This window comes from Globicephala melas, chromosome 5 (genome assembly GCF_963455315.2).
Source record: "Globicephala melas chromosome 5, mGloMel1.2, whole genome shotgun sequence".
NCBI classification, from domain to species: domain Eukaryota; kingdom Metazoa; phylum Chordata; class Mammalia; order Artiodactyla; family Delphinidae; genus Globicephala; species Globicephala melas.
The window spans coordinates 43,916,118-43,942,876 of record NC_083318.1 but is presented as its reverse complement, the minus strand read 5'-3'; the positions used below and the strand labels follow the sequence as shown (position 1 = coordinate 43,942,876).

The 26,759-nt window shown below is 41.2% G+C and overlaps 1 protein-coding gene across 9 annotated transcripts in view; it reads left to right on the top strand.

The window, feature by feature from the left end:
• Nucleotides 1-26,759, top strand: part of LDB2 (LIM domain binding 2) — a 378,334-nt gene that overhangs the window by 44,943 nt on the left and 306,632 nt on the right. The window lies entirely within an intron of this gene.

The window sequence follows — 26,759 nt, the reverse complement described above, 5'->3', positions numbered from 1 at the left end:
TATTGAGTTCATATAAGAAATGAGATCATAAAACCCCCAAAACAGCTAATGTCAATGTAGGAAAAGCTGGAGCAAGTTAATTTCCTAGGTATGATCTTCTGAAGTTATACAGACTTCATAGCTTCCCATGATTCATACCAATAGAACATGTAGGGGCTTCCCTGGTGGTGCAGTGGTTAAGAATCCTCCTGCCAATGCAGGGGACACAGGTTCGAGCCCTGGTCTGGGAAGATCCCACATGCCACAGAGCAACTAAGCCCGTGCGCCACAACTACTGAAGCCCCCGCGCCTAGAGCCTGTGCTCCACAACAAGAGAGGTCACCACAATGAGAGACCCACGCACCGCAACCAAGAGTAGCCCCCGCTCGCTGCAACTGGAGAAAGCCCCCATGCAGCAACGAAGACCCAATGCAGCCAAAAATTAATTAATTAATTAATTTTAAAAAAAGAACATGTAATTGGTAAGGACCACATATATTCATGTAACGTCTTTTATCCAGATGATCCTCCAAGTGCTTTATGAATGGATTTCCCTCTGTGTGACCGTACCTAGCTCAGCCCACGGGTATGAAAGTTCCTCACTTCACTGTGCTGTAGTTGTATGTGAGGGGGAGGAAAGGTCCATCCTGTTTATCTCTCATGTCCTGGGAGCTGCATGTTTACCCAGTAGAAGGAGCATTTCCTTCCTCCCAGATCATGGCTAGAGCACAGGATACTTTGTGATATTAGTTTAAATGCCTTAATGCCCTTGATAAGGGATGAAGTAAAGAAACTCAAAAGCACCTGGGATCTACCCTGTTCCAGGTACTTGGATAGGTCCTTTACACATTTTAGATAATTGTGTCTTCATAAAAGTGAAGTGAGGTTATTATCATCTGCATTTTACAGCTGTGGAAATGAGTCTTGCCTGAGATCACAAAGCTAGAACGTGATAGGGTCAGGATTACTCCCAACTGTCTTTGATTTCAGAAATCAGGCCTGGGCATCACAGTTTCTTTCCTGCTCGAGATGGTAACAACAGAGCAGACAGAAGAACATTCCCCAGAAGTTTCTTGCTCTCTCTAGCATATGGTGGTGCTCTTTACCACCTGAACTGCTTCTCGTCCTGTTGAGTAGCTGTTGTCCTCAACCATGTTTTGGCTGCTGCATGCTTTCTATCTAGTGGCTCATGCCTCTCAGGTTATGCTGAGACCCCACCTTGACTCTTCATCCTGCGGTAGGCATTGCTTTATTTCTGCCCTGCCCTTCGTAAGCCAGGGTTTTGAAAGACTTTCCTAGATTTGTCTCCAGTTCCTTTCCATTTGTTCCCTGTCAAAGCACTGAAGGTCGACTTCCCCTTCCCTCCCTTTGCTGAATCTGCCTCTCAAGGGTATCCCTCACCTACGTATTGGCAAACTGAATGGTATGTTTTGTGTTTATTTACTGGATCTTTCTGTTGTGATTGCCACAATCCCTACTGAGAAACTCAAATCCCTTGACTATCACGGTGCTGTTTTTTCTTCTGCTTCCCTGACCATTTTAGTGTTCAGTCCTTTTTATCCTCCCTCTCCTGCCATGTGTGGCTCACACTTGCTTGTGAAAGCCAATTGTTAATTTTTCAGGAACTTGTGAGCTGTTAAATGTCATGTTGGTAGCTTGAAATTGGTTACACTAGAGTATTTACACCATGGAGATTGGCAACTGTTAAAAATCAGCCCCCCTCTAACCCCAAGAGCATTAAACATTCACCAGCCCCCCACTGCTTCTACTCCCACATAATGTGGGTATTTCTTAGGGTAGCCACTCTGAACTTTCCCCCTCACTTGATATATCTCTTTCCAACACACACACACACACACACACACACACACACACACACACACACGGTTTTAACTGTCATCTGTACTATTACACCTAAGCACCTATTGGCAGACCTGAAGTCACGCCAGAGTTTGAGAGCTGTATATCCAGCCACTTCCTGAAAATGTCTATTTGGTTTAACAGACATCCTAAGTTCACCGCATCTCAGTCTGAACTTACCACCATCTGGCTCTTTTCCCATGTCCCTTACTTCAGTGAATGGCTCCACCATCCTGCTTCCATCTATTCCAAAAATTTGCTGTGATCTCTCTCTCCTCTTTTCAGTCATGCTGAGCCCAAGATGACATTGTCAAAAGGGATTCTTATTCTAGGAGCTAGTTTTTGGGGTGATAACATGAGGGAAATGGTGATTTTGGGTGACACTGTGGTTTTCGTTTTGATTCTCAGACTGTTCAAGTTTCTGCAGTGTGGGAAATTTGACATCTGAGATTTCTGCAGTGAAAACAGCATCGTCCTCTGTTCCAGGCAAGGGAGGAAGTAAGCTCATGTAAATTAAGCATGTACTAGATGCCAAGACTTTTAGAAGCTTTTCCTTACATAAGTTGACTTAGTCTTCCGGATATTTCTATGACATACATATTACAATAATATTTTTGCACACAAGAGAAATTGAGCCTCAGCTGAAATAAATAGCTTGTCCATGGACCACAGCTAGTAGGTGGCAGAGCCAAGATTTGGACAGGCCAACGGGACTTCAGAGCTTGTGATCTTTTCATTACCCTTCCCGGTGCCTCTGGCCAGGTGCTTTTGTGTGCACGAAACTGGTCACTGGAAACTGAAAGGACCTCTTGCCCTCACCCCATGCAGAGCTCCAAAGGCCCTCATTCTTTGTAGCGCAGCCTCCGTGTTCCTCCACGTCCAAAACCTTGCCTGCCCTCCAAGGACCTATGTAGCTTTGTGTCTACTGAAACACCCGGATGGATGGAGTCAAAGTGCATTAACATTTGTTGGAGTTTTTAGGCTAAAAGGGCCCCACTTTCTTGGAGAACGTTGTTAGAAGCATGGTTTTCACACTTTTTTAAGGTCACTCGGGAGTATGCACATGCCTACTAGCTTGTGCATTAGGCAGGAGCAAACGTAACAGGGACCAGATGTAAGGCTAAGAGCTGGTGCCTGCCTTTAGGGTGCTGACTTTCCAGTAGGAGACAGGACCTCTACCCATGAAATAGTCAAAGAATGATAGGAAGGAAAGTAGGGGCAAGTGTCCTTGTGTTCTTGATGGCTCTGTTTCAATAGCTACACTTCAAAGAATGTGTTACTTTTGATAATCAGGAAAGAGTCGTGTCATCAAATGTCACTTAAGACTCCATTAGTCACTATATTGTTAAATGGCTCCATTTAATGGAGTTAAGGAGTTAATACCTCAGTTGGGCCGGAGGGTTTGAAGAAAGTCACACAACTCTCTGAAAAAGCTTCTCAATGAGTCGCTAGGCTCCTTAGATAGTGTCTTTGTGTTTTCCCTGTGTGGAATTTGGTCCTGGTCAAGTGTATCTAACACTCATTCCATCGGTGTTAGTTAAACAACTGCTTTATACCAAGCATTTTTTTTTTTTTTTTTTTTGCGGTACGTGGGCCTCTCACTGTTGTGGCCTCTCTTGTTGTGGAGCACAGGCTCCGGACGCGCAGGCTCAGCGGCCATGGCTCACGGGCCCAGCTGCTCCGCGGCATGTGGGATCTTCCCGGGCCGGGGCACGAACCCGTGTCCCCTGCATCGGCAGGCGGACTCCCAACCACTGCGCCACCAGGGAAGCCCTATACCAAGCATTTTGAATGAAGCAATGAGCAAGATTGACAAGGTCCCTCTCTCAAGTAGCTTGCATTAGGTGCAATCTATTAAAGAAAAATAAGAACATATCAAGTAGTGATCTAAGTAATAAGAAGAAAGAAAAGAGGGTGATGGGAGAGAATATATTAGGTGCAACTTTAGATAGGGTGGTCAGGGAAATCCTTGCTGAGGAACTGATACCATTATTTAAACAAAGATGTGTATGCAAGAGTAAGCCAGCCCTATGAACATCTGGGAGGGAACATTCTAGGTGGGAGCCAATGACAAATACAGAAGGAAAGAGAAAAAGAGAGCGAGCGACAGTGAACCAGACAATACAGCTGAAGCAAATGACCTGAGGTTGTATTGAAGAGATAGTTGGGGGCCAGATTTTACTGGTTCTTGTGGATCAGGGAAAGGATCTACAAGAACCTTGGGGTTTAATTGTGGTGCTTTGGGAAGCCTTTGGAAAGCTACAGGTAGGGGAGTGGTATCTGATTTATGCTATAGATATATCATTCTGGCAACTGTACAGAGAGTGAATTTCGGGGAATGGGGAACGAGTGCGGACAGTTAGGGGGCCCCTCCAGTGCTCCACTGGAAACAGTTTGGACCGGAATGGCGGCATTGGGGTTGGGGAGAAGTGGATGGATTTGAGAGGTATTTGCTGATGGACTGGATGTGGTTGGTAAAGGAAAGAGAAGATTACTGTATTTGTCTCCAGCAACTATGTGGGTATTGGTGCCATTTACTGAGATGGGGATTACACAGATGGTGGTGGGAGAAGGTTTAGGAAGGAAATGATTTCTCCTACATTCGAGCACATGGCCCTGCAGTCTCTGCTAAAATCCTGTCCAAGTTGAGGCGGGTTAGGCTGCCCACTCCTTTGTGGGATGTCTCTAAAGGTGAAAAATTCTTTCACTTGCTAATCTAGACTCTGCCTTCTTGAAACTTTCATCCATGTGTATATTTTTGTTTCTCTGGAAACACATGGAAAGCATCTGCTGTCTTCTCAGAAAGTTTTGCCAAATATTTGAATACCAAGATTCTTGACATTGTTTTAACATATTAAAATTTCAAATTAGTTTGGGTAAAAAAGCCATTAACTTGATTGTAGTGTGTATACGTGGGCTTCTCCAAACTGACTGTATAATCTCTCTGTGGAACCATGTTAAGTAGCCTTAGTTTTGAATGAAATACTAATCTTTTAGCGGTGACTTGTCACTAAGACCCTTTACATAATTCTTTTTCATCTTTTTTGCTTTCTATAATTTACTTTGTACTTAGTTTTAATGTAGTATCTTAAGTATTTTTCTTTTACTTTTTCACAAGGGGATGATATTTGTACTATACATTTATATTTTGCTTTTCTCATTTGCCTTATAACAAATGTTTAAAAATATTACTTTTAAAGGATTTCTCAGAGAATATTTCTCACACTTGCTGAATATTTTTTCAGTCAGTAAGATTTATTTCTAGAGTTTTAATAATTGTTATTAGTTTAATGCCACTGTAGTGAACAGCTTTGGTTAAAAGGATTTTTCCATAATTTGGATCACATCCTCAAGGGGGTTACAAAGTCAGAGAGTGTGGACTTCCCTGAAACTCTTCTTTTTTTTTTTTTTTTGGACATTCCTGAAACTCCTTATACAGTGTGACAACACTGAGTTTCCAGTAAGGTGATGCCATTATCTCTGCTATCATGGATGTGCTTGGTGATTTGACCACACCCGGGCCTGTGTTAAATATCATTAAAAGAAACATTTGCTGATTTAATAGACAAAACCTATGTGACGCTAATAGTCTCATTTGCATTCTGTGACTTACTAGTGAGGATGAATTATTTTCTCTATGTCTGTTAGTCATTACATTTTCTTATTTCTGAATTTTCTGATTTTGCTTTTGCCCATGTATCAGTTGAATCTCTGTTATTTTTTAAGACACTTCCCTGACCACCATATCATTATTCCCTCCCTTATCTTTTATAAAAACATTCATAAGAGATTTTTTTGTGAACTGGAGTCCAGCTAACTAGAATGTTAACTATTCAAATTTTGGGTGAGAGGCAAATTGAAAAAAAGGAAGATATGGCACAATCTCCACAAGTAAAAAAATTCAAATAGAGCGCAGTCTTTCTCCAGCTCTCAGTATAAAACTCATCAAAGCAAAAACTGTTTTATTTAGACATCTGGGGAATGTACTTTGACAAACAGCCGCTTGATGACTGTCAGTGTCATAAAGAGACTTTGATATAAAAAATCCACAGAAACTACTGAAATAAATTATATATTTTTATGACAAAGCGCTCTTTGCTGACTCATTTGCATTGTCCATGTGATGTGGCTTTAGCGTCTTAATACAAAGGAGGGCTCCATTTTCATGTAAATGACATGATGGAATTAATAAAGAGCTCTGGGGAGTCTACCAACTGCAAAAGTAGGATCTGCTTCTACCTGCTTTGAGCAATGCTTACACATGGTTGCTCTTCAGTATTTTTAACATATAAGTGTTTCCAAAATTTACATATTCAGTGCTTTTATAGCTCTAGAAAGACTTTCTCAAACTACCGCAGAAGGTAACAAAACATCCTTCAAAAGTCTGATTTCTATGCATGTAGGCCATAAAAATATATAGATAGAATCTTTAGCCCTACTTCCGATAAGTTAAAACGCAACCAGTTCCATTAGAGTTTGATCTTTTGTTTATTAACAGTGCAAGGAAGAACATACTTTGCCTTCTGCTTTCAAAACCTGCAACCACTGGGTTATTAGTTGTTTGAAATTATTAAAACCGATTAGTCATCCTGATGGGCTTACCTATTACAGGGGAAGTGTCTCTTCTAACTACCAACTGCTTGGCAAATTGTGTGTATTAGGCAATAGGCAGAATGTCAGGAATGGGCCAAAGTCTTACAAGACAGTGTGATGTGTAGAAAAAGTATGAGAGTCGAGATCAGAAAGACTTGGCCTTAAAAGCCAGCCCTGCTGCTTAGTACTAGCTCATCTCTTCTGGGGCAAACTGTTTGACTCCTCTGGCACTCAGTTACCTCATAAGTGACCTCCTAAACTAGAATTAATAATACATACCTGGCCTGAAAGTTGAGGACTGAAAGAGATAGTATATATAAACCACCTAGGAAAGCACTTGGCCCATGGTAGGTTTCTATAAGTCCTTATGCTGTTATTATTGGTGGGCTTATTATTACCTATAACTGTTGCTATCATAGAATGTTGCTGGAAGAAGGAACAGTGAGTGTGGAATAATAGGTAACATTGTATTTTGTAAATAGCCTATATGATATTGAATATTAGCAAGCATAACAAATATTTATTGAGCACCTGACATGTGCCATGTCCTTGTGCCTTGTGCTAAGGGAAGGCAAGAGAGCAAAGTGACCCTTACTCACTTTTGTCTGGGTTCCTTTAATAGGGAGAGCTGTTACTGACAGGGCTTACATACTCACCGATGATCAAAAGAAACAGGCATGGCCATAAAATCTTCACATGCAGAGTTAGAAGGGACCTCAGGGACCCACAGTACAGTTGTGGTTGTGGTTACCAAAGCTGCTCTTTCATATGGAGGCTCAATGTGTGAACCTGGGAGTAGGGGATCTGCTCACACCCATGCACCCCACTTCCCTCCCATGAGGCCCTCTAGATCTTCAGAAACCACAGAACAAAGACCACTGACCTGGTACAACCCCACACCCCAGTTTTAGCATGGTGCATTTGAGGCCCCAAGTCTGAGGAAGACCCCTCTAAGCTGGGGTTGGGCTGAAACATTCATTCAGTGTGTCTACTCTATGCACTCTTAAAGAGCCAGAGTGAACTGGCCCCCAGTGGCCAGTGGATTCCACTGCATCTGCTTGTAGATGTTTACTCTCAGCCCACCATTAGCAGAAACACGACATGATGTAGTTTTCCCCCTTGTACCTGTTAACAACAGGCCACATTCCATTTGCTTTGAACGTTTAATACAGTATCAAGTCTGAAATTAAAGGAATGAAGGTGGAGAAAACACTAGGCTGTAGAGGTCAAGGAAAAACGATGTTTCCAGGGCTTCTGAAGGATGTGAAGAAACTCTTGGCAATAAGATCGGGGAAGGAGCCCTTTGAACCACTGCCTTAAGAAGTCATTGCCAACACGTTTCAAGGTGAGGAAAGGCAGGAGGAATATTTTCTTGAGTGCAAAGAGTCAATCAGTTTGATTACTTAAAAGTTAAGAACGTCTGTGCCTCAAAGATATATACCAAGTATACCATAAAAAAAAAAAGCAGAATTAGAAAAAAAAATCCTTATGAGAAAAGTGAAAGACAAATTCTTAATATCTTTACTGTATAAAGGGCCATGAGGGAGCCACACAAGTGCTTGTGAAGTCAAGTTTTAAAGTTCCTTTTCCAGATGTGGAACTGCAGAAAAGTAAATAGAGCTTGAGGGAAAGGATGTCCTTTTAGTGAAAGGGTATCATTGGCCAAGGAATTTGAAATGTAGAGGAGGGAGGGATTTAGTTTTAACCTCTATACCTGTTGCTAGTTGACCCACTATTAATTGCTCCTAACGGGAGGAAAACACCTTGGTTTTTGAAGAAATCAAAAATTTGGGGGGAATTCCCTGGAGATCCAGTGGTTAGGACTCGACGCTTTCACTTCTGGGTCCCGGGTTCTATCCCTGGTCAGGGAACTAAGATCCCACAGGCCTTGCAGCATGTCCAAAAAAAAGAAGGAAAGAAAATTTTAAGTTTTTGGCAAAAAGTTTATGCCATTTGATAATCCCTTCGTTAATGTATGCAATGAGAGTATTCTATAGTTTTTAGTACTTGGTATTTACATTTTAATGAATGATATATACACTTACACCCAATGTTTAACATATAACATGTTGAAGTCATTCATTCATTCATTCATTTGTCATTTCTTGAACCAGGCTCTCTGCTAGTCTCTGGGGACTTAACAATAAAGAAGAAAGACATGGTTCCTGTCCTGAAAGAACATACATATAAAACATTCATTCTTGGGAAATAGTCCAGTGTGTGGAAAATGCTAAATTCAGGAAGACACTTATTACAACATTATTTTTAATGCTAAAATTGGAAACAACCTCACTGTTTAAAAACTAAGGAAAGGAAATGATAACTTATAATAAATTTACTGAGTGTGTATATTGAATATGGTGTTTGTGAGAAAAGTGTTTATGCCATATTAAGTAAACACTGCAGTGTACAGATTTGTATATACTGAATGACTGCAAATATGCTAACAATGAGGAAAGGGAAAAGTACAAGGAAAAAAAATAATAATGATTGTGGGATGAAATTATGGTGGACTTTCTTCTTCTCTTTGCAATATGTCCTTTTTGTTGAAGTGTAATGATAACAGTTTCCCTTTATAGTAAACATACTCTGCTAGGCTTCATGAGTTGGACACACATTCGTTCAGTTAATCCTCACAATAGCTATATAACAGGTAAGGAAACTGAGGCACTGAGAGTTGAGAGCTTAGATTCCAACCTGGGAATCTAACTCTATGCCCAGTTGTTCCTTCAGAGAGAGAAACTGGTCTGGTTTTAAAAATACAAATCCAAGCAATGGTCTCCACAGTTCAGTCTCCATGTCTTGCTGGTAAGATGGAGATCTTAATAATACCCACTGCCCGAAGGTTGCTGCGGAAAGTATCGAACACGATGATGTTTGTGAACGTTTTTTGTAAATTTTAAATTTCCACTCAAAAGTCAGTGATAGTGCATATTCAAAATATTTTGAGTGCCTTAGTCAATGTGTATATTAAATAATTTTAAACATGTTTCTGTTGAGTGTACAAATGTAAGTCAGCTAGTTTATATATTTTAAATAACTGTTAAGAACATAATTTTTTTAATTGATGAGAAACTGTACTGGATAAGGTCTGTTTTAGAAATTAGTTTTTTCCTGTTGGGTCACCTACTCTTGGCCCTTTCTCCCTTTATCTCTCTGACCTTCTCAGTCCCACCCACTGTGTGATTTTCTTGACTTTTTCCTTTCATTGAACAAGCCCCTTCAAGGTCAAGAAACTGCTCTAATTTGCACTTTGGAGGTACTTGGCAGTCAAAGGTTTAAATTCTCAACCAGCAGTTGGGATGCTGGGCTTAGATTGCTTTATTATGCTTTATACCTGTTGACTATAAGTAAAAAACAATATGTGGAATAGAATTACAAAGGTGACTCTTAAAAAGCATGTGGAAGGATTATAACCTTAAAATGTGCTCTCCAAAGCCATGAAAATAGATGAGTTCCCAAGAGGTACCCAGCAGTACCCCTTTATAGACTTCTAGAATGCATATACGAATTCCGCGTGGACCTTGATGGACTCTTGGAGAAAATGGGGAAGAGCTTTGTGTTCTAAGAGTTTATGATGTTTTGGGTTGCACTGTATGCAGCTATTTAATTTGGAAGTGGTCTGTTGAAAATGTCATCTGGTTTTCATTTGTAGGGGCCCACTTGAAAACGGGAAGTTGGACTCTGTGACCTCCTGGTTTCCTCCCAACTCTGAAGTTTTTGAGGTTGTTTGATTCTAAGATAAATGTAAAGTTGATTTTCCAGCCCAACAACCGATATTTGTGTAGGGCTTCAGAATTGACAAAACATTTTTCACACACTCCATCATCCTGTCTTCAAGGAGGGTAAAGGGAGAAACAAAGTCCTTGTTCAATCTAGGTTAGAACACATAGTATACAACACGGACGGTATACTTCTGGGTGTTGTTTGCAGTCAGAATGGAAAATAATACCTCTCGTTCAAAGGTAACTACGTGTGAATTAGAATCTTACTCACAAGCAACGTGTTCTAAAGGATTATCAAAACCTGTGAAGTAGGTGCACACGTGATGGATAATGCCATCGAAAAAGGAGTTTCAGCAGGTGGGAGAATTTGAATAAATCATGTCATCATCTAATTTAAATATTTGTTTCTTCTGCTTCAGATATTGAAGGGAAAATGTTGATTTTTTTCTGGGACTCCACTCACATTTTCTATGTTCTAAAATGGACTTTAGTATACTGGGTGTGTTAGCTATGCTTTCCCTGGAAATTCAGGGCCGTTCAGAAACGTCAAGGCTAGCTATGGTTTTTGAATTTAAAAAAATGTAATAATGGAATCTTTTTCTATGGGGACTAAGAAAAAAATGGTATTCTATAGTTTTCCTTAGGGACTTGGGTAGATAAGACCAGGCATATGTGGTGTACCCAATCAAAACACAATTTCACAGGTTATGAGTTTGCATGAGATGCAGTCTGTCTCATCTGGGTTTGAGTGTGCATGCAGAAACGGGGGACACTGATGCAGCCGAACAAATACCCTTGGATCCTGTTCATTGAGGCTGTATTACTGGCACCAGTACCTTCCTGGGAGGGTCTTCTAGGGGTTGATCAGGGAGCTGTGAGCTGAAAATGGGGCATCGCCCCACTTGCTTCAGGAAGAAGAGAAGATCTCTTTGTCCATTCTTAGATGAGAAGAATGGACATATTAAGAGCTCTTGTTTTCTTTTGTGTGTATTATGTACACTGCGCCAAGCGCTATAATCCATTTGATAGTCTTTGTGAGTTGGGTATCTTCGTCTGAGACTGAGGTCAGAGTTCATGGTCTAACCTCTGTTCTGCCCTATCACTCACGTAATCTGAAACCTCCGTGCATGCGGGATTAGTAGACAGGCTACTCAAGCCACAAAGTCAACAGGGCCTTCCCTCTTTGACACTTTCTTCTCCCCAGTGTTGACCTGCGAGTTTTCCTCCCTTATACCTTCCCAGATACATAACTGGGAAAGATGAGATAGAAAACATCGGTATGCATTTTTGCATCAATTTTTATCAGGATCATTCATAAAAGAACGTGTGGTGTGTATCTGTTTACATCGCTGTGATTATAGCACATACATAAACTTAGGTTACACTTTGTCGCTTAAAGCCATGTTCCTGTGAAGTTTACCACTGGGGCTGCGGAGCCTTTGGGTCCAGTACCTGGCCTCACCATTACTGGCTGATGAGTTTGGAGCAAGTTACTCAACTTCTTAAATCTTTACCTCCTCATCTTTGAAGTGTGTATAATATTTCCTTTCTTTTTAAAAAAATTTTATTGAAGTATAGTTGATTTATAATGTTATATGAATTTCTGCTTTAAAGCAAAGTGACTCAGTTATACATCTATATATTCTTTCTCGTATCCTTTTCCACTGTGATTTGTCACAGGATAGTGAATATAGTTCCCTGTGCTACAAGGTAGGGCCTTGTTGTTTGTCCATCCTATATACAATACTTTGCATCTGCTGATCCCACACTCCCGATCCTTCCCTCTCCTACCCCCCGCCTTGGCAACCACAAGCCTGTCCCCTATGGCTGTGAGTCTGTTTCTGTTTGGTAGATAAGTTCATTTGTGTCGCAGTTTAGATTCCACAGATAAGTGGTATCATATGGCATTAGTCTTTCTGACTTACTTCATTTAGTATGACAATCTCTAGGCCCATCCATGTTGCTGCAAATGGCATTATTTCATTAATTGTTATGGCTGAGTAATATTCCATTGTATACATGTACCACACCTTTTTTTTATCCTTTGATCTGTCGATGGACTTTTAGGTTGTTTGCATGTCTTGGCTATTGTAAATACTGCTGCTATGAACATAGGGGTGCATGTCTGAATTATAGTTTTGACTTGATATATGTCCGGGAGTGGGATTGCTGGATCTATACTATTTCCTTTCTGATAGGATTGTTGCAAGGATAAAGGAGATGGACGATTCTGCAAGTGCTTTGTAAGCTGAAGAGGTTATAGACACAGAAGGTATTAAATACACAAGGATTTGGAAGACCTTTGAAGTCCCTTTCAGTCCAAAGAATTAGTGAGCTTCATGAAAAAGTTGGCCACTTTCAAAAAAGTGTGCGTGTGCATGTGTGTGTGTATTTGTCTACTATTAGTGGATCTGTTCATAAGGAGTTAGATTCAGACGGAGGGGTTTCCTCATCTACAAATCAAGGATAATAATTTCTTCACATTTAAATAAGAAAATGGACATGAGGCTCATAGCACAAGGCCTGGCACATAAGTAACTCTCAAAAACAATATTTTTCAGTTGAAAATTTTGTTTTGAGTATCTGTTTTACCATTAATTACCTGCCCACCCCCAGCTAATCATGACAAATTCCTTAACTTGGACAAATAAATTGTGACACATTCCTTAACTGGGGAAAATGACTTAATCTTCTCAGCCTCAGTTTCCCCTTATGTCATGAAGGTCATTCCCAGCACGTGGAAGTGTAGCCACGCTTCCATATAAGCATGTGTAGTAAAGCATCCGGAACGTAAGAAGCTCAGAAACCTTGTTTTTCCCTTTGCCTTCCTTCCACTCCCATTGTCGGGTATGGCGTTTTTGAGACTTGCCTGCAGGACACACTTGGGAAAGTTACTTGACTCTCTTGTGGGACTTTCTCACTCACAGCACAATTCCAACTATACTCAATATCTTGAAGTAACCTATAATGGAAGAGAATGTAAAAAAAAGAATATATATATGAATCACTTTGCTGTACCTCTGAAACTAACAGAACATTGTAAATCAACTATATTTCAATAAAAATTAAAAACAAAACAAAAACAAAAACAACCCACAAAGGCAAATGGAGCCTTCTGGGGCCAAGTCACCGATACGGCCGTTCCTGTCAGACCTTTAGACTATGTTCTTCCAAAATGCATGAACTATGTTTTTGCTTTTTATTCTTCACTCAGTGCTCGGATGGCTGAATCCTTTATTAGCATGAATGGAGAACAGGTTACGGTCCTCCCACTGGAAGTCACCTGCTTGGCAGGCAGGGAAATGGTTGAGGTGAGTGTGTGACTTCAGTGTGTGTCGGGGGTTTTGCAGTGAGGTGTGTCCCCCAGTGTGTCCCCTGAAGGGTGACAGTCTACTCTGGACGTCCTTCTGTAAATACTCGCCAAGAAGTGCACTCACCTCCCAAGGTGCCTCCTAAATCACGCCGCATAGCTCGAGCTGCAGGCTTCACAGACGTGGATCTTGTGTCTTTAAAGGCCAAAAGGGAGCCACCAGTGTGATCATGAAATCAAGTTTAGGAGCTGCTTTTTCAGATGTGGAGTCACAGAAATGTCAATACAGGTGGGGAAAATGCCCTTGTGGTCACACGGCGAGGGATTTGAGGTTGGGGCCTGGGTGAAGGAAAGGCCGCTGAGTTTGATTCTCTGTTTCTGTTGCTAGCTGATCTCCACTCCTCATTCTCCCTCGTTAGAGGAGGGTAGTCTCTTTCAGCATAGGAGCTGGGATGAGCCTTTCCTTTTTTTGCATATTCAGTGTTTTAAATTTATTTATTTATTTATTTAAATTTATTTATTTATTTTTGGCTGTATTGAGTCTTTGTTGCTGTGCATGGGCTTTCTCTAGTTGCAGTGAGCGGGGGCTACTCTTCGTTGCGGTGCGTGGGTTCTCATTGCCGTGGCTTCTCTTGTTGTGGAACACAGGCTCTAGGTGTGTGGGCCTCAGTAGTTGTGGCACGTGGGCCTCAGTAGTTGTGGCACGCAGGCTCAGTAGTTGTGGCTCATGGGCTCTAAAGCGCAGGCTCAGTAGTTGTGGTGCACGGGTTTACTTGCTTCACGGCATGTGGGATCTTCCCAGTCCAGGGCTTGAACTCGTGTCCCCTGCATTAGCAGGCAGATTCTTAACCACTGCCCCAGCAGGGAAGTCCCTTCAGTGTTTTTAATAAACTACCAATCTGTAATTAGGAGAAGCAGTGTGTGCAGATACATTGGTTCATGATTTCAAACATATAGTACATCCTGTAGGCCAGCATCCAGCACCTCATGGGTGTTGTCTCAGTTGGAGGTTCACCTGGATCCTCAATAGGCCACTCTGCTGTGCTATAAGGCAAGCTGCTGATTGAGGCATGGAGAGAGTATGAGATACCACTTCACACCTGTTAGGATGGCCACTGCTAGTGTTGGAGGGTCTCCTGTGGAGGCAGGGGGCGGCTGTGGCTCACCGTGGTGGGGGGACGCTGGAAGCAGAAGTTCTGGGAAGTACTCCTTGGCGTGAGCCCTCCCAGAGTCCACCATTAACCCCACCAAAGAGCGGGGTAGGCTCCAGTGTTGGGTCGCCTCAGGCCAAACAACCAACAGGGAGGGAACCCAGCCCCACCCATCAGCAGACAAGCAGATAAAGTTTTACTGAGCTCTGCCCACAAGAGCAACACCCAGCTCTACCCACCACCAGTCCCTCCCATCAGGAAGCTTGCACAAGCCTCTTAGATAGCCTCATCCACCAGAGGGCAGACAGCAGAAGCAAGAAGAACTACAATCCTGCATCTTGTGGAACAAAAACCACATTCACAGAAAGATAGACAAGATGAAAAGGCAGAGGGCTGTGTACCAGACGAAGGAACAAGATAAAACCCCAGAAAAACAACTAAATGAAGTGGAGATAGGAAACCTTCTAGAAGAAGAATAATGATAGTGAAGATGATCCAGGACCTCGGAAAAAGAATGGAGGCAAAGATTGAGAAGATGCAAGAAGTGTTTAACAAAGACCTGGAAGAATTAAAGAACAAACACCTAGAAGAATTAAAGAACAAACAAACAGAGATGAACAATACAATAACTGAAATGAAAAATACACTAGAAGGCATCCACAGCAGAATGACTGAGGCAGAAGAATGGATAAGTGACCTGGAAGACAGAATGGTGGAATTCACTGCCATGGAACAGAATAAAGAAAAAAGAATGAAAAGAAATGAAGACAGCCTAAGTGACCTCTGGGGCAACATTAAACGCACCAACATTCACATTATAGGGGTCTCACAAGGAGAAGAGAGAGGGAAAGGACCCGAGAAAATATTTGAAGAGATTGTAGATGAGCCTTTTGATGAAAAGTGGAAGTCCTGGATTCTATGTCAGAGAAAGTCCATGTAGTGAGAGAGGTCACATTGCTCAAGAAGATGCCTACAAATTTGGATTGTTTCTATTAACAAGACTTTGATTTTCTTTAAATTCAAATGGAGTCAAGTTTCCTTTACTGCAAAAAGCCTTATTTTGCACCTTCTCTGTGTCCCAGTTCTGTGAGATGCCATTGAAGTACAGAGACTTGTCTCTGCCTTCAGAGATCGCTCAGTCTCAGACAAAAGCTTTCTGCTTCATAGAACTCACTGAATGTGCATCACACACCTTCCACATGTGAGCTAGAGTGCCGAGTGCTGGGAAGCTTGAATATGAAGGACTCATTCCTGCTTAACACACCACTCCAAGGTTTAGTGGCTTGAAACAACCACTGTTTTATTGCTCTGAATCCTGTGCCTTGACAACTTTGGCTGCACTGAGTTTGGTGACCCTTCTGCTGTTCTCTCCTGGGACCACTGATGTGACTGTAGTCTTCTGGCAGCTCCTTTGGGGCTGGTTGGTCACAGGTGGCCTCACGTACATGTCTGGCAATTGGTGTTGGGTGTCAATGGGGCCACGTGCCTCCAGTAGGCTAGCTGATGCTTTCTCATGGGGAGACAGCATTTCAAGAAAGCAATCCCAGTGTACAAGTGACTGTTAAATCTGTGCTTTCATCCTGTTTACTAATGCTCTGTGGACCAAAGCAAGTCATGCAGTCAAGCCCAGAGTTAACAGGGGAAGAGACTATGCCAAGACATGGATCCAGGAGGCATCATTCACTGGGGGCCACCACTGTAACAGTCAACCACAGGCTCTGACCCCCTGTTTGCCCATGCCTGCGTGGGGCTTGATGCGTCACGTATGCTATTTTATTAAATTTATATGATAGTTCTTGGAGGTAGATATTATTATTCCAAGTTTTCTGAGGTTAGTTGAGTTACCTAAGTTCGTACAGAATGTAAAATGGCCAGGATTTTAACACTGAACTGTATAATTCCATGGAACTATGATGGACACAGGCCTGGACCAGCAACGATTTCATGAACAAAAGATGAGGTAAGGAATTGTATCAGGCAGGTGATGGTTTGTAGCAGCTTAGTGTGTGTTAAAAGTTGATCAACCATAAGGGCTAATAATTCAGGAATGTCTTCCGTGAGTTCTAGAGATTTTAATTAGATCTTCCTACAAATGGGAAGCATCAGGCTTTGGTTATGAAAAGAGCTAAGTTCAAGATCTGGTAATGCTACTCCTAGTATGTGATTATTTAAATTTTAGGAGCCTCAGTCAACTTCTTTTTAAAATTTCGTTCTAAGGATTTAATGATTGCATGTCTGTAAAATTCTGAACACAGCATTTGTACCTCGATGGAATTCAGTAAGTGGCAGACGTGAATGATTTGAGTGGGAAAATGGCAGAGGAAAAAGGAGAGGGTATTGTAGGCAAGGAGAGCCATGCTGGGAAGTGGGAGGAGATTTGATAGCAGGGATGACCTTGGGCTCTGTCTGAGTGGTGAGAACTGCCAGTTTACAGCAGTGATCAGTAGAAAGTAGCAAAGGTTACATAAGATAAAGCTCAAGTTTGGAGGGCCTTGATGTCCAGCCAGAGGAGGTAAATCTGCCAAGTTGGAAAACAGGGATCCTATGGACAGCCTTGGCACCTGGGAGTAACTAAGATGTGCGTGTGATTGCAAACTCAGGCATCCTCAGAGCCCAGTGGGTTGCCCACTGTACAAGTTCATCCCCTTAGCCGAGTTTTTTAATCCGTTCGAATGAGTTTTTGATTTGAGTCCCATAAACACAGTAATTTGAGTTTCTTCAAACATTGGGAGTGAGGCTAATAGCAGAACGGCAATCCGATTCTTTGTTAATGACCTTGGCTCACACCATGGGCAGGATGATTCATACGGTCATTGTCATTACAAAATGCAGGTTTCTTTTATTGATTGAGTCTCGCTGTGAAGTACCAGACAGAAGTGCCTTGGAGTAGAACAGAAGAGCCCGGTGTGCACATTTCTTTCTATTCTAAGGACAGATATCTGGTGTAGCTCAGAGGAGAATCCTACCTCTGAAAAAATGGGTATATTTTTGAGTCACCTTGAAAACAAAATACCACACCTACAGATGGCTGAAATGACAGAGACTGCTAACACCAAATGTTGTTGAGAATGTAGAGTAATTAGAACTATTATATGTTGGTGATGGAAGTATAAAATGGTACAACCACTTTGGAAAACTCTTCGGCAGTTCTTCATGAAATGAAACTTATACCTACCCCTATGACCCAACAATTTCACTCTTAGAAAGACTTGTATGAGAATATTTATAGCAGCTTAAAATAAATAATGGCCAGAAATCATGGCAGAAAAAGGGTTGAACAATTTGGGTTTGTCCTTATAATGGAACAGTACTCAGCAATAAAAAGGAATGAACCACGATGCATATACTGGCATTGAAGAATCTTAAAAAGTTACGTTACATGAAAGAAACCAGAACAAAAGAGTATGAAGTGATAATTCCATTTATATGAACTTCAAGAACAGGGGAGTATGTCTATGACAATTGACAAGAACATTGGCTACCTTTGGGGTGGGGATAGAATTGACTGATAAGGAGTCTAGGAGAATTTTCTAGGGTGATATAAAGGTTCACATTTTGATAAGGATGGTGGCTACGTAAGTACATATATTTTTCAAATCTCAAACTGTAAACTTGAGATTGATGTATTGATATTTCATGGTTACATAAATATGACCATGATTTTAAAAATCAAAGCCCATATTCTTAAATGTAGGAGACACTTGAAAGGAGATCTTCCTTCCTTGTCTTTGTGGTATAGAAACCAACCCATTGGGCTCAAGATTTAAATTCCATCTGTACTGTCTCCATGCTTTTGGACGAGTTACTTAGCCTCTCTAAATTTCAGCTTCCTCTTCTGAAATATAGGGAGAATATATTCATTTATTCTTTCAATCAATAATCCCATGTGCCACTTACTGTGTAGATGCTGGGAATAAGAGAGTGGACAAGAGAGACCCTTCCCTTCCTTATGGATCCTACCTTCTAAAGCTGGTGCCTATAGGGGTTAAGACAACATCTGGAAATCATGGTGGTGAAAGTTTGACATTTCGTTCACTTTTTTTCCAAAACACATTACAGGCTAAACACTTAGGTTTGTGAACTTTTGCAAAGTTTACTTATTCTTGCAACATTTTTTTATAAACCCCAATCTGAGGTTTATCCTATCTGATCTTTCATCACTATTTCAAGTTTTGTATCAGTAAAACAGAAATATTCAAGTTGTGGAATCCTATAGTAGGTGCTCAGTTAGGTAAGTTTTCCTGAGACCCTCAACTTACAGGATTTTTCTAAATTTTTCCCATGGTCTTGCAATTTCACTTTATAGGAAGGTGAGAGGTTCTCAACTTCACCCCACCCAACTCCTGTGTCATTTATGTCCCCATTTGTCAGCAGTGTTCGTGGCACTTACAGAGGTCCCTCAATTCTGATTGTCCTAATCTGAGCAATAGCCCTTCTCAAAGCATTGTAGGTAGATTGTTAAAACGCTGCTCAAAATTCAAAACCACCTACTTATTTCTATTTTAATCAATTTCAAGACAGGGTATTTTGTTTCACTATGAATTTTGACGTTACACTGTAAAAGTAGAGTTAGTGCAATATGCTTAGCAAAAACCAAAATATCATTTTCTTTTAAGAATGTTATAGCTTAAAAACTAGTTTTTGATCTAATTTAAGGAATATAACCTGAATTCCTTTACATTTCAGTGTCGTATAAGATGTCGAAATGCAATGTTGTTAGATAAGAATAGCTAAGATATTCTCCTTTCCCTGTAATTTCATCAGTATTATCTTCCCCCTTTTCCCCTATTAGTGAAATTCTAGCTAGCCTGGCTCTCTAATTATAAACTGGGCAGGGATCATAGGTTATTTAACTTTTCACTGTACTAGCTTTCTTTCCACAAGATGGTGACAATAATAGTTCTTCTGTCTTGGGATTGTGAAGACGAAAGAAAATAATATGTGGTGTAAAGTATTGATACTTTCCACATTACCTGGAACCCAGCAAGCATTTAATAAATATATGAATAGCTGTTATTATTTTTATTATCCCTTGATTCAGTTAGGATTAGGGCAACTGTGAGTGACAGAATAATATCCCAAATCATAGTGTTTTAAACAAGTTGGAAGTTTAGTTATTGTTCACATGAATGTAGGCAATCCAGGGTTGGTATAGATGCACCAGGATCAGTGAGGACCAAGACTTCTTTCCTGAGTGCTGCCAACTTCAACACGCAGGTCCTACTCCGTCCAAGATGGCTGGTCCAGGTCTGGCCATCGTGCATCAGCACACAGAAAGGAAGGGAAAAGGGAAGGGTATGCCCCCTTCCTTTAAGGACATCTCCCAGTAGATGCACACAGTACTTTGACTGACACCCCATTGGCCACATGGTCACACTTGTTGCTGGTGAGATCAGAATATATAGACTGTTGTTTTTTCTGGGCAGTCAAGTGCTTAGCTAATATCAGGGGTCCAGTTACTGAGAAACTAGCACCTTTGCTCTGTCACATTCTTTATAGCATAAACCACGTTCTTTTATGAAGTTGTCCTCAGCTACTTGGATTCCTTAGTTGTTTCTTTTCTCTTAGAACACTCAGGCCATTCTGAGTCTGCCTTTTCTTATCACCAACACCAGTACTATCGCCGCCTTTGTCCAAGCCGCCATCCTCTGGCCCAGGATTATGGTAGCAGCCACCAATGGGACTTCTGCTGCCACCATTTTTTCCACACAATAGGCAGAGTAAGCTTTTGACAGTGTAGGTCAGATCATGTCTCTTTTCTCTTCAAGACCTTCCAATGGCTTCTCATATTACTGCGAAGAAAATCTCAAATCTTTACCCTGCCTTCTGAGATCTATAGGACCCGACACCTCTCTTACTGTGGCTTTGTTGCCCTCCCCCTCATTATATATACTCCAGCCGCACCAGCCTCCTGGCTGCTTTTTCTACTCCAAAGGAAGGTACAATCTTTCCTTAAGGTCTTTGTACTCAAAACAGAAAGACAAGCTCAGTGAGGCTAAGTTGCCCAAGGCCATGCTGCTTAGAAGTAATCGAGCCAGGATCCAAAACCAGGTTAGTCTGCCTACATGTTCTGCATCTTTCTATTCAACCCCATTGCATAAAGGCTTAATGACTGCCTGATTGCTCAGTAATAGATTCTCTGGAGGCCATCAATCTGTTCTGAGAAAAGACTGCTCAGCATTTCTGTGAGAGCCACAGGTCCTTCTGTGGGAGAAAACAAGGTCTTCTAGGATCTCTCTCTGCCAGAATCGTTAGGAGCCCTTACTCTAGGCCCTGTAGCCGTAGAAAATAATAGGCATCATCAGGCGTGAGGTCAGCAGAAGCAAATTGGATCAGCCATCTTCCTTTCAGGGACCAAATGGAAAGATGCCCTCTGGGAGTTAAGGTTGGACCTGCTCAGGTCAGTGGACTCTTCTGCTGTTCTTTGTGCTGAATCATTTCCATTTGGGGCAAGCAAAATTAGATACAGTTCTTATCCCATTCACTGAGTTGCCTCTTTTGCTGAGCATTGAAATTGATTTAAAAGAAATGAAAAGGAACATGCTTGCCCTTAAGGACTTCATTTAGATCAGTTACTTAACCTGGGGAGGAGGTGGTTTTTTTGAGCTTCAGAGAATCTGAGATTCCTTTGAAATTATGTGTAAACTCTTGTCTGTATAGTTACACGTATTTGTTTTTCTAGTGAGAGGAAACAGAGCTTTTATCAAGTTCTCCAAGGGGTTTAGCACTCCGAAAACGGTGAGAACTCCTGGAAATAAACACTTCCCTAGATGCTTATTATTTATTTAGCACAGAGTATACACTCTATGTTATATCACTCCTTTTAATCCTCGAAACAACCCCATGAGTTAGCATATTACCATAGTAATTTCATAGGTGCAAAAACTGAGGTCAGAGAGAATCAATTATGTTTTAATATCACACATAGATTTTAAGCCTGGGAATCACATTTCAAACCCAGATCTGTTATACTGCCAAGAAGGCACTCTGTTTTCATCTTGACATATATTTTAGTAAAGCAGCCTATAGACACATGGTTTTAAAAATTAAATAGTACTTTGTAAAAACGTTTTCTTCTGCTTCCTGCATTGTCTCTTTCTTTTGGATTTTCCCCTCATTCTTTGTATTTTATGTTGGAAACTTTGCTTAAATCTGTGAATCCTTGGTTACCCTTTGATATTAAAGATGTGCTGCTCAAAAAGCTCATGACAAGCTCTGAGGGCAGGTAAAGCTTTTTGCCTCATGGGTCTCACCACTGGGACATTGGGTAGCCAGCTGGCATTTTCACTGGAATGACCCACATGAGTTTCTAGAGTTTGTTTTCCAGATCCTTTAAATCTCTCCAGGCAAGAACTTTCCAACTCCCTGCTTAGGGTGTATGGAGACCTGCTGTTGGTAGGAGGCGGGTGGCAGTTCTGGGTAGGTGGGAGGAGGGGACCTGATTCTCTAAGTACTCTATTATAAACAGAGCCCTTGTTTCCAGTTCTATGCTTCACATACCTTCTTCAGGCACACATCCAACTTCTGAGCCTTTCTGGGGATCTGTGGGATAAACTAGCTCACCTTTCTTTGATATCCCTCTCTGCAGGCTGCCATATCCTAGGTGTCTCCACTTTTAGTGACGATATTACTACTTCTCCATTCAATTTCCATCTTCCAAAATCGATTAAACTATCTCATCCATTTCACCTCTTCTATTTCCTTTAACCTCTGGAGTTGCACCTTTTCTATTCCTTCTTTGTCTCTTCAGATGGACTTTTTAAAGAATGGATGTGGTCCTGCCACAATTCTAAAATGGAAGCTTCTAGGTTTGTTCTTCCCACTGTCATTAGACTACCTCTTGATATCTATCACATTCCATCCAGACTCTGAGAGGGACGCAAGAAAAACCTTCAAGCGATTCTGCCCTTAAGTGTCTTATAGTCTATGCCCTGATGAAATCATGCCATAGACTATGCACCTCGGATACGACCACGCGATTGCACACCCAAGAGGGAGATACAGAGTGACGGCTGGAAGTTTAGACGTTTCCTATGCAGAGGGATCCAGAAAGGTACATTTAGCGAGGTGGAGAGTGGTGTATCTAAGACTAGGGGAAAAATAAGAGCAAAATCCTAAAGGCAGACAAGTTCAGGGAGAAAAAGCAGTGTGTCTATCAGCTGGCTTGAGGAAAGGAATGTATGAAAGGAAGTATTAATATGCAGATCCCGATCCCGCTGGGCGCCAGGTGGAGTCAGGTCCTGAATGTTTGATTAGAAGTTTCGGTATGATTTTGTTCTAAGATGATGGCTCGTCACTGGCATCCTACAAACAGATGGTATAAAGAGTGTCAGTAAGAACTTTTTTTTTTTTTTTTCGGTTCGCGGGCCTCTCATTGTTGTGGCCTCTCCCGTTGTGGAGCACAGGCTCCGGATGCGCAGGCTCAGCGGCCATGGCTCACGGGCCCAGCCGCTCCGCGGCATGTGGGATCTTCCTGGACCGGGGCACGAACCCGTGTCCCCTGCATCGGCAGGCGGACTCTCAACCACTGCGCCACCAGGCAAGCCCTATAAGAACTCTTATGAGGGGTATGTCACTTAGGACATAATAGGCTGGAAAAATCACTTAAGGGTCTTGAGGTCTGGACCAACCAGGGCATGTCACATGAACAGGGTTATATCCCAGATGCTGGTAAATCTTTTCCATGAATCTTTGTGATTTCTGCTCCGATTTTTGTCCCCTGCCCGTCCAGTTATCAAAGTGCAAACATATGTGCAAAATTTTAGAATAAGAACAAGATAATGTTGTTGATTTTGCAGTTCAGGCAAAATGTGAATATTGAACTGTATGCAGACAAGAGAATTTTCATGATCTATTCACATTCCAGATTACGTTTTTTTTTTTTTTGCTGTTTTCAAAAATGAAGACTCTTCAACATTAATCTGCTTCGCAAATCTTATTAACTAAATTGAAAGCCTTGCAAACCTATTGCCAAGCGTGTGAAAACTGTAGACTTTTCTTAATCTGTTATCCTGGTGTTCATCCTGTTTTTTATTTCTTACGTAGGTAGGAAACTTCTGAATGTGTTGAATAGCAGGGAATGAATGGCATTTTTTAGACGCATCTTAGTACTTATTTTTTTCACTTTTCATAACTCCAAATTCCCTTTGAAAATGTCAGCCTGCACCCAGCCTCTCCACGTTGGCCATTCCGAAGCCGCCCTCTAGTTGTCTGGGTAATGCTGCCTGGGGTGGAGCTGTGGTCTCTGCCCACCAAGGGGGATAGGCAGTGCCTCTGTGGAGATTCTTAAATGCCTTTTCTGTGGATGGGTTTGTGCTTTCTTGGGTCCTCACGGGGAATCTTCCTGTAGGTCCTGTCTCTGAGTCGTGATTATGATTGAACCACTCCACCAATCGAGCCTCGTTCAGTATTTAATCAATCTCAAATTACCCGCCAAGTCGTTGCAGTTCAAATGTCAGTCTGGAAGTCTCCCTGACTCTTTCCATTGGCATTTAACATACCTTTTCTGTTTTTTTTTTTCTTTTCCTCTTTTTTTCTTATTGTCCAGACTCTTCCCAAAATGTTTAAGCTTGTTGAAAAAAGCATATTTTGTCAAGCATTTGCAGTTATATAAATAAGCTAATGAATCAGAAACGGGCTTGGATTTCCCCCTTTCAGTGCAGGTATTAGAGCTCAGGTTTGGCTGTTGCTGGAACTACTTGGTGAAGAACTCTGTCTCTGGAACCGTCTGTGGGAGGAGCCCTGCTCACCAGAGAGAGGCAAAGGGAATTGCTGTGCACCAGAGAGGAGATGTCTTTTGCATAACAATTTAACACTTGCTGGTGAATATTCATATTCTAGGTGTAGAAGTTTTAGAATTTACAAATTTGTGGAAGTAGGAAATGTAGATCATCATCAGGTAAATGTAATAGTTACTTCTCTGTTTTAAATGGCCGGGATCACCGAAACTGAGTTTCATTTTTCTCCTTTTGCTTTTGTTTACACTGAAATTAAGGCTGGAAGGTTATAGATACTGAACTATTGGTAACAGATATGCTCTGATGACTTTCATTTTGTGATAAATATGATTTAAAGTCAGTTTGCTCAATTATGATCTAAGTATTGTTTTTGTCTTAGTGTTATAGCTAGCTCTATCTATGTTCTATCTGCATATTTCTCTATTAATCAGTAATCCATAAATAGATTAGATAGAACATTAGAGCTAAACCAATATTACTGATGCTAATGATTTATGTATACATAATTATTATAATATATAATGAATATGTGTGTGTGTTTCATACACATGTCTAAAATCAGTTTTATGGGTGATTAATAAATAAACTAAATTTGGAGTGCTTTAATTATATTAAGGCTTTCTAGAGAAAATGAAAATTGCTATTTATTAATCTCTGTGGGAAAGAATTTGACTATGTAACACATCTCATATATCATGTAATTCTCATAAAAACTCCGTGATGCAGATATGAGAAAACCAGATCACAGAGGGTGAAGGTCATTGCCCAAAATTGCTGAGCTGGGCTCAGGGTGTTTTTCTGTTTTACTAGAGAAATGTGGTCCCTCCATCTCACTATAAGAACAGAATTAGAACTAAACTGTGTGCCATCCTCATCCCCTTTAGAAAGGAACACTTCTCTTTTTTATCTCAAGGTCTTGCATTGGATAACACTGCATCACCCTCAAGGTCTTGCATTGGTCTTATTCTGGATATCATGTGGTCACCCAAAGACCTACATGGATCACCCAAAGACCTACAGACTGGATGCATGCAGTAGATGTTCAAGGTACCACACTTGCTCTGGGGATTTAAAGTATCAGGAAAGATCAGGGTCTTGGAGTGTTCTCACACTTTGGATCTCTAATCTGGAGAACCCTAGCTCCTGTCTCAGAGTTATCATTTTCACTACTTTTTTTCTGGTTTATCTCTTCACTCAATGAATGACCACATCTAGGATTCATATTTCAGAAAAATAACTGAGCTCCGTACTCCATGTCCTTACTTCTTATTATGCCACAAAGCAAGTCTTTTCTTTCTGCCTGGAGTGTCCTTCCCACATTATCTGCCTGGTGAACTAATCATCCTTCAAGGACTCTCTCTACAGCCACCTCCTCCAGGAAGCCTGCCTTCTCTGAAATTCCCAGACATAGTCAGTATCTCGGCTCCTATTGCATTGCAAATACTTCTCTGGTATCCCACATGTATTTACTCAGCACCTAGTGTGTTAGGTACCATGGAGGTTCCATTAGCATGAGTTACTCTGTAGTGTAATGCTTTCTTTTCTGTCTCCCTCACATGGCTTTAAGACTGAGATGTCCACTATCTTATTCACTCTCATATCCCTAGCACCCAGACTCATACTGGGACATGGTTGGCACTCGACCGTGTGCTGAGTTAAGGAAATCCACCTTCAGTCTTAAAAGCATGCTCTGGAATGCATCAGAAATTGGATGGATTAAAGATGTCAACACTTTGGGCCGTGAGGTTATGGGCAGAGTCAAAGAAGGGACTTAACAGATTTTGGGGTTCAGGCAAAGTTGAGATCACACAGGTTTAAGTTCACATTCTATGTTGCCTCTTGAACACAGAGGTACTAAATATTCTTCAAGTTAAAAAAATGATGATGACAATACTTACCACATGTGGTTGTTACGTAGATGAAAGAAAACAATATTATGTGGATTAATTAAGACAGTTTCTAGGACATGAACTCATTCCAACTTCCCACAAGTAACTTGGTCATGACGTGTGAGTAGCTTGTGGCATAGTCAGTATTCTAACTCTAGTCTTCTATGTCCAAAAGCTAGTGGTGATTAACTTGTATCATTCTGCTTTGTAAACAAGTACATGTGCTCGCGAGATGAGGTTAATTCTCATTACTCTTTCATTTGTGTCTAAGAACCAAAAGATAGTGGTCAGTCCTCCTTCAAATGGATGTCGTAAAGCAGCGAATGATAGCATCATACTTTCTACATGGTGAGCAGTACTTTCATCCCTAAGTTTGCCCGCCCCTGTGGAACTTGAGTATAGCATCCCTTCACGGTGCAACCCAGTAACTGGTGTTGTGATGTGGTGTTTAAAAATAGATGTAAATAGTTAACACTTCTTTGAAAAGGAATCAAATCCACACTTATAGCCTTTAT